The sequence below is a fragment of the Pteronotus mesoamericanus genome, unplaced genomic scaffold (genome assembly GCF_021234165.1).
Source record: "Pteronotus mesoamericanus isolate MK-2021 breed Mesoamerican mustached bat unplaced genomic scaffold, CSHL_Meso_final contig_68, whole genome shotgun sequence".
Lineage (NCBI taxonomy): Eukaryota > Metazoa > Chordata > Mammalia > Chiroptera > Mormoopidae > Pteronotus > Pteronotus mesoamericanus.
The window spans coordinates 21,511,297-21,519,301 of NW_026555234.1; the positions used below are offsets into that span (position 1 = coordinate 21,511,297).

The 8,005-nt window shown below is 33.9% G+C and overlaps 1 pseudogene; it reads left to right on the plus strand.

The window, feature by feature from the left end:
* Nucleotides 1–4,704: 4,704 nt before the first annotated feature.
* On the plus strand, nt 4,705–5,433 carry LOC129077700 (protein FAM204A-like; annotated as a pseudogene).
* Nucleotides 5,434–8,005: the final 2,572 nt, after the last annotated feature.

Below are 8,005 nucleotides of genomic sequence, written 5' to 3' on the forward strand. Positions count from 1 at the left end.
TATTGTTTGTATTACATGGCTGGATACTTTCTGTGCAGACCTTGTATGCATAGCCCATGGACACAGACAACAATGTGATGAAGGCCAGGGGGATGTGGGGATTGAGTGGAGGGGAGGAAAGGAGGGAAATGGGAGACATCTACAATAGTGTCAACAATAAAAAATAAACTAAAAAACAAACAAAAAATCTGAAAGTCTTTTTGAAACTCATAGCAACATGATACTTATATACATTTTATATATATAAATCCTAAAGCTTTCTCTATATTGAGGTTTTTCTTTGCTATTCATAATACCAAGTGTAAAACTCAGGTATATTGCCATAGCTGAACTTAAGTGTCATGACTTTCTATAGTAGGGGAAAATTATGGCTTCTACATCCTTCTTTAAACAGTCAGAAGAAAGGAGAGTCTGGACATCTTACTTCCATCTGTCATCCTTTAATTGGGAAGGTCAGGGAGAGATTTTGATGAGCTCCCCAATTTTTATTTCCAGAAAAGCTGCTTTCTCTTTTGGATGGGAGAGCAAGAGGGGGTCAGAGTGAGTGAGAGAGAAGTGAGACAGAGTCTCATTATTTCTGTCAAGCTTTTTTGTTGAAACTTTTTCATATCAATAGCAGTTTTCCTAAATTTTCTGTTTTCCATTTTGATATAGGTTTCCTCTATTTAAAAAAATTATTTCAGTGGAAATGGAAAGTGAGGGATATAACTAGCATCTTATCTAAAATGTTTACATGTGTTTATTTAAAAGATTATTTCTTCATTTAATAAATTTTTTAAAATAGCATGAATTTTTAGCCAAAGTTACCTTAATTCAACCATGTACTTAATTTTTTTAGCTCTCTTTCATGTTTTTGTCTTATATTGTAATTCTTAATATTTAACATATATTACTAAATTATACTGTGTGGTATAAACTAGAGAAGGATGCACATTTTATTCTTTTGTTCATTGTTATTCAAAAAATACAGGGCTTTATTTGGGTTGAAATAATTATTAAGATATAGGAATTGTAGCCATTCTTCATATCTCTTGTCCTTATTTGCTTCTATCTGACTCATTTTTAAAATCCTACTAGTACAAAGAGTAGTTTGGAATCTTTAAGATGTTTCATGATGAGAAAGGTTAAAAATTAATAGAATTGAGTATGGATTACCTCGTTATAGAACACCACGTCAATCAATAGAAATCAGTATCTTCCCTGAAGTTAAGAAAAATAGTTAAAACATTAATCCTAATCAAAATTAGTTCTGCTCTAATAGCTTGCTTTCCAGAAAGTCATGCAAGTGACTGGCAGGATAAAATTGTAAGGGCTGGTCTAAGTGGACAGTATGGGGTTATTTATTATTCCTGTAACCTGTGAAAAGTCTAATGTAGTCATTACCAATGACAAACTTTCAGAGAATCAAACTGAAGACCTCAGGTCCTTTTTGAAAATGCAATTTTTACTCTTCATAAATGAACAAGTTCATTAAATAACAAGATATGAATTTTCTTTTTTTTCCTAAAATATATGCTCATAGTTTGATAGTAGCCCTACAAGTAGGTTGGTTTGTGGTTCTACCAAGCTGACTTTTTCCAGTGTTAGAAATAAAGGAAGCTGAATATTTTAGAGTGGGACTATTTGCCTCAGGTCAGGGTCTGGTAGACAGGGTGGTACCCATTCAGCCCTGAAACCTGGGAAACTGATCACAGGCTATGTTAAAACCCCAAACATCAGTACTCTGTTAACTCAAGAGCATTCTTAGCAAACTGAGTTTCATAGGATTTAATGCATTCCTTTTCCAGGCCTAATTGTCCCTGGGAACTGCCTGATCTAGATTAGGGCTGTACCTGCCTTTAGTATTGTTTCAAGCCTGAGCCAGGTGGGTGGAGCAGAGCAGCCAAGAGATAAGGAGACGTCTTTCAGATAGAATGAGGGCTGCGGCCATAACAAAGCCAAAGGGTGAGGGTCTTTCGCCTCTTCTCTGTGTCCCCCAAGTCCTTTCCTGATGGCTCCTATGTGACTCTGCCTGTCTTAGGTTGCCCCTGCCATCGAGGGGTCTTACCCATCATTGACTAACCAGCCATCCTCTGGGGCCAAGCAAGGTGATGCGAGGGAGGCAGGGGCTATGCCCCTGCCAAGGGGACAGGTTTTGTCTCCTTTGTGGCCTATTTTCCCAAGGCCTCTTGGCTGAGCTCCAACCTTGGGGCCTTCTTGCCTGTAGGCAAGGCTACAGTTCTTGAAACTAAGTGGGACAATTCCCAAAATGGGACTCCCTAGAGGACAGAGTTTGGTTCCTGAAAATTCACACTGTCTTTGTCTCAGTGTAAATACCATATGGAATAAACATGGTTGAGGTCAAAGATTTCCACACTCCTATTTTACTCCTAAGATAAACAACAAGGAAAACACATATTAAAGGGAGAATTTTAATGGCATTTTAAGTAGCAATAATTTGTAATAAAATTTATCATACAAGTTAATAATATATTTGATTCTTTTGTGACTTACATTTTTGATGACTGTATCTCATACAAGTGAAGATAATTATTGATAAGGGAAAACAAATATTGATTATAATTGAGAAATATAACCATCCTGTTCAATTTTTTTCTGAAGAATATTTATATTTCTCAATTATCTTTATCTTCGCTTGTCAAGTGTCTTGATCTTATTTCCAGGTTTATGTGAATCTTATGTGGATGTATTGATTCAACCAAGATGTCTCAAAAATTATTCTATGAAATATTAATTTCCTAAGACAGATGATCAATGAAAAATAGTTTTTGTATGAAATTCAAGTTTGCGAACAAAGGAGTTGACCATATGTAGTAGTTTTTGCATTGCAGCGAATCTCAGAGACTTTACTCTGTTACCCTGCACTTTTATTCAATAAAAAGGAGACCCTATTGGAACATTTTGTGAAATTATTTTACCGTGACAAATGACATCTCATTTAGACTAAACTTGAGGATAAAGATTTAGGCTTTCTGAAAGTGTTACTCCTTTTCAAGAATATATATGTATCCAATGGTCTTCTTGATAGTCCTTTGTACCTCATTACACCTTTACAACAAGTAATTTATATTTTATATAAATTTTATGTTTAGATTTTTCTTTATGATTCATTAAGATAAAGTCTATGAATATCCTAGAGTATAAACATCAGCACCAAATGCAAGTTTCTCTGTTTTGTTCAGATATGCATTCACTCCTTCTACCTCCTCATAAGATCATTAACAGCAGCTCTTATTGAGTCACTTCCTGCCCCATATCAGATGACCCAAATCGCACCTCACTGCACTGGCCATGACCTAGAAAGTCAAAACAATTGCGATAGTTGAAAATCATGCAAAAGTCAGAAGAACAGAAATCATTAAACACAAAGCTAAACACAAACCTTAAGAAAGTCAGTAAGACAAAAATAGAGCACTTCGAAATCCCACAGTTGCCAAAAATTATATGTAAGATGTGAATTCACACATATTTGAATTGCACAGAGGGATAGTCCATAGTTGTAGAGAGAGAGTAATATACTATTTGTCTCCCTCCCTCTTCTCTCTCTCAAATTTCAAGAATTACATAAAAGAATATAAAAAAACAATTTCAGTGCCATTATCATTCTCATTATATATGTATGTATACATATACATATATATCACTAGATGCTTTGAAAGAAGAAATATATATATGTATTTACACATATACACATACACAAATATATAAATTTCTTTATCTTACTTCCATATTCCCAGAGCCCAGCACAATACCTTATAAAGTACAGAACAAAGTGTGACTTAGTAGTAATTTTAAAATTTCCTCAACTTTACCAAAATCAGTTATGTGTTCCTTAGTTATTTTTTGAGATAAAACTAGATCTAATTTTAATCCTACACACAAACACACACACACACACACATTTTATCATATGCAGGAGCAGAATATTTATCTCATTAAGATAAATTTCCACTGTGTTTTAGGTTGGAGATTTTCAACTAAATGTTTTCTTGGCTGTTCTAGTGAACATTGTTAGAAATATGGATCCATAAATATTCATAGGAGAAATATGAATATTTATAAAGAATTGGGAAACTTCTGTATTGGAGGACATTTATTTCTTAGAACTCCAGTATTAACAATAGCAACTACTATATTTTTCTTACCATGTGTTATCTTGTTAAGAGCTTTCTATAAACATTTCAAGAACCTCTAGGCAAAATACATCCAAAGAAGCCATACTTTGTTTGCATTTGATTTTATTTAAATGAAATATTTGAAATGCTTTTTCCTGTGGATATTATGGTACAACAAAATTAATGTATGTAAATAAAACAATTTTGTTCCCAATTATACATATGTTGAAAATTTGAAAATAAACCAAAGCTGGCATTGGTATTGGAACAAGCAGTGAACTTTCCATATGAATTAATTGCTAAAAGCTTGCAAATATTAATTTCATTTGAATTCTTAGAAGATACATATGTAAACTTTCATATTTGAAATCACAAATTATTTTATCAGCTTTAAAACTAATAAGTAAAAGCATAAACTAGAAATATATTAAGAATTCCCCTATTGTAATATCATGGGAAATATCATTTTAAAAAATCATTTAAAATCATGAAGTAAAATCCAGGTATCGGTAATTTGTACTATGGCTAAAAAGACATTTTTTTTAAATTTTGAGTATGGCTGATTTACTTTATACTTTTAAACCAATGGATGCTTGGTGGCTGGCTCTTGACTAAGGAAAAGATGTGCAGTGGGCCACTACCTCCTGGTCTGAATGAAAGTGATGTTGAATTGAACTCTGAAGACGAAGACATGTTACAGAACTCTGGGCTAAACTTACAGGAAGATAAAGATGGGACAATTACAATAACAGAGATCTCAGATTTCCCTACACATGGACCAAAAACTGAAGCAGTGGCAAATGTAAATGCACATGAAGAGTATCCTTCTAGAATCCTTTTACATATGTAGCATAAGTTTCAAGAATTGCATAAAAGGCACTCTGAACAGAAAATCTCAAATTTAAGATTCTAAAGGAAAAAATAAATAAAACACTCCAGAAAAGGTAAATTGAAGAGTGTAGAAGAATCTCATAGTGAAAAGTCATCAAGTGAAATCCAGTAGAAGGAAGTCAATACTTTGGTGTCGGTGACAGGTTTGAACAGCCTGTGAGAAAGAAAAAAATAGAGAAGTCAGTCTTGAAAAGAGCATAGACCAGGCTGTGGACGAGTGGAACACTAAGAAGGCTGAAGAACTTAGCAACCAGCAAACTACTCAAGAACTTGGTGTAAAAATTGACAAAACGATTGCCTCTCATAACTTTGAAAAAAATAAAAAAAGATGCTGGAAGTCATAGATTGCTCAAAAAAAGAAACAACTTGCATAGGCCTTGGAGCAAAGAAGACATGGGAAACCAAAAGCAATATAGGATTCTTGTAACTTGCCAGAGTTCTTCAAGGCATTGTGTCTTTTCTTGAATTTTTCCTTGAATCTTCAAATTCTCAACTGACTAAAAAGATATTTCTGTTTATATTAAATATGTCAGGAAATTGATGGAAGTAGAAAAATAAGCATAATATTTGAGGGTTGATTATCAATCTTTTTCTAAAGAGTTCCTCCTGAAATGAATGGAATGGAGTGTTTCATTATGTATACAAAGAATTAAGCATAGATGCGGGGGGGGGAATGGGTTTGTTTGTTTGTTTATTTATTTATAGAGACCAACAGTATAAAATCAATATTACTTTTCATTCATCAGTACAGCATAGCAAATGAGCTCCTTGTACTTTCTTATTTGTACTCAGTGTAACTGCATATATTCTGGAACAGTGTTTTTAAGATTGGCATTTGTTTATAATGGATTATTCATAAGGATAGAAAGTCTCAATTGATATTGTCTTTACAAATGACTTCAATAATGTTTTAAAAGTAATTATTGGTTCTTTATTGGATACAGTAGAGTTGATACTTGATAGTCACACAATAAAAACATTTGGTTAATTTTGGTGTATCTTCAGATAAAACATTACAATAAAAAACAACAGAATACAGTGTTTGGAAGATGATTTAGATTCAGCTCTGCCTGGAAATGTCTTCCTAAGTATCTCTCTCAGCCATGTCGTTCTTTAAATTATGAGAAGATTCTTAGAAAATTATATAATTAGAATGTTATAACTCAAGACAATATAACTTTGAACCTTCTAAAAATAAAATAAATAAAGCCAATGGCCCAGGAAATTGGTAGTTAAGAGACATCATTTTTTGATGTTCATTTATTTTATTTACTGTTCATTTTCTTCTAAAATAACAATAATAAGGACAATTTTAAATAACATAAAATACTATGTATCAGGTACTTATCAAAGCACCTTTAGAAATTGGAATTCTTATTTTTCACATTTTACAGATAAGGAAATGGAGACTGAAATATCTGAGCAGCTTGTGGTGTCTCAGAACATTGGTGTCTTGAGTTGGGATTCAAGCCTCTGTTTTGGAGTCGGACTGACTCCACAAGTCTGTTCTCCTCCGTTCTGTCCTATGATGTGTCCCGCTGAGCTCACCCACACTTCTGACATACAGAGCTATGAACTAATAAATACATATTGTCTTAAACTACTAAGTTTGTGACAGTATGTTTTGCAGATATAGAATAAAAATACTTTCTCTTTGAGGTATGGTACCATATTGAGAGCTCAGTGTTTTTCCTGCCTTTCAGTTATTCACACATTCTAAAGGGTAAGTAACTAGATCAGTCTTGGCAAGAGAGGGCATATGCTGTTGGGCCTATGAAGATTTCCGTGACTACTCCTTTCATAACCTGTTATTCAGCAATCACATGAGTTGTCAAAATTAAAGACTAGTTAATACCTATAAATTAGTTATGTTTCCCACCTGTGTTTCCTTTAGCAGTTGTTTTATTGTGGTTATTAGATGAAGGTTACAGGTAAAAATCTTCTGTTCAAGATGCCAAAGAGTAGATGATACTGGTAGAAATTACTAATGACACAAATATATACTTGTTTATGAGATATTTACATTTATTTTCTTCCATAAGCTAGAGCAGTGAGCAAATAAGAGTGAGAAGTATACTGAGGCACAATTTCTATTAAAATTGGTCAGTCTATCACTGCTTCGGCCACTTGCACTCCCCTGCTGGCATGTAAGTGACCTCTATTAGAAAAAAGAAAACTCTCTTATCTTTTATATAAGGTGGTTGAAGTTTATTTACAGTGTGTATACCTCAGTTCACAAAAAAAAAAAAAAAATTCAGCACAATCTATCAAAGTCACAGGCAGATTAATGCTTAGATGCTGAATGCTTATTTATGGTATGGCTGGCACAGCCTATGTGCCAAAAATTTTTTGGGGGGATTAGAGTTTTCAGCAGTTTTGAGTACTAGAGATCTCTGCCAGTACTTCCACAGCTGGTTTACATTGTGTTATAAACCAAAAGCTTGTATCTCCCCAAAATTTATATGTTGATATCCTAACACCAATGTGTTGATCCTTGGAAGTGAGGTCTTTGGGAATGAATAGGTATAGATGAGGTCTTGTGTGTGGTGCCTTCATATTAGGATTACCACGTGAGAAGAGAAAGAAACACAGAGCTCAACAGTTCTTTCTACCTCCAAGTATATTCCCCTCTGGAATGGCCATCTGAGCACATGGAAGTCAGCTATTGACAAGATCGGAAGCAGCCCCTAACCATGAGCCAAGCCTGTAGGCACCTTGATCTTAGACTTCCCAGCTTCCAGTACTGTGAGCTATAAATGCTTATTATTTATGCCAATGAGTTTATAGAATTTGTTGTAATAGCCCATATTGGTTAACTTTATATCTATTTGACTGGAACATGGGATTCCCAAATTAAGCATTATTTCCGGGCATGCCTATTATTATGGATCAGATTATCAATTGAATGGATAGAGTCAGTAAAATATGACATTTGTCCAGAAAGTTTCCAGCCATGCACATGAAAAAGAGACATTTATTGAAGAAGATACAAGAAACAG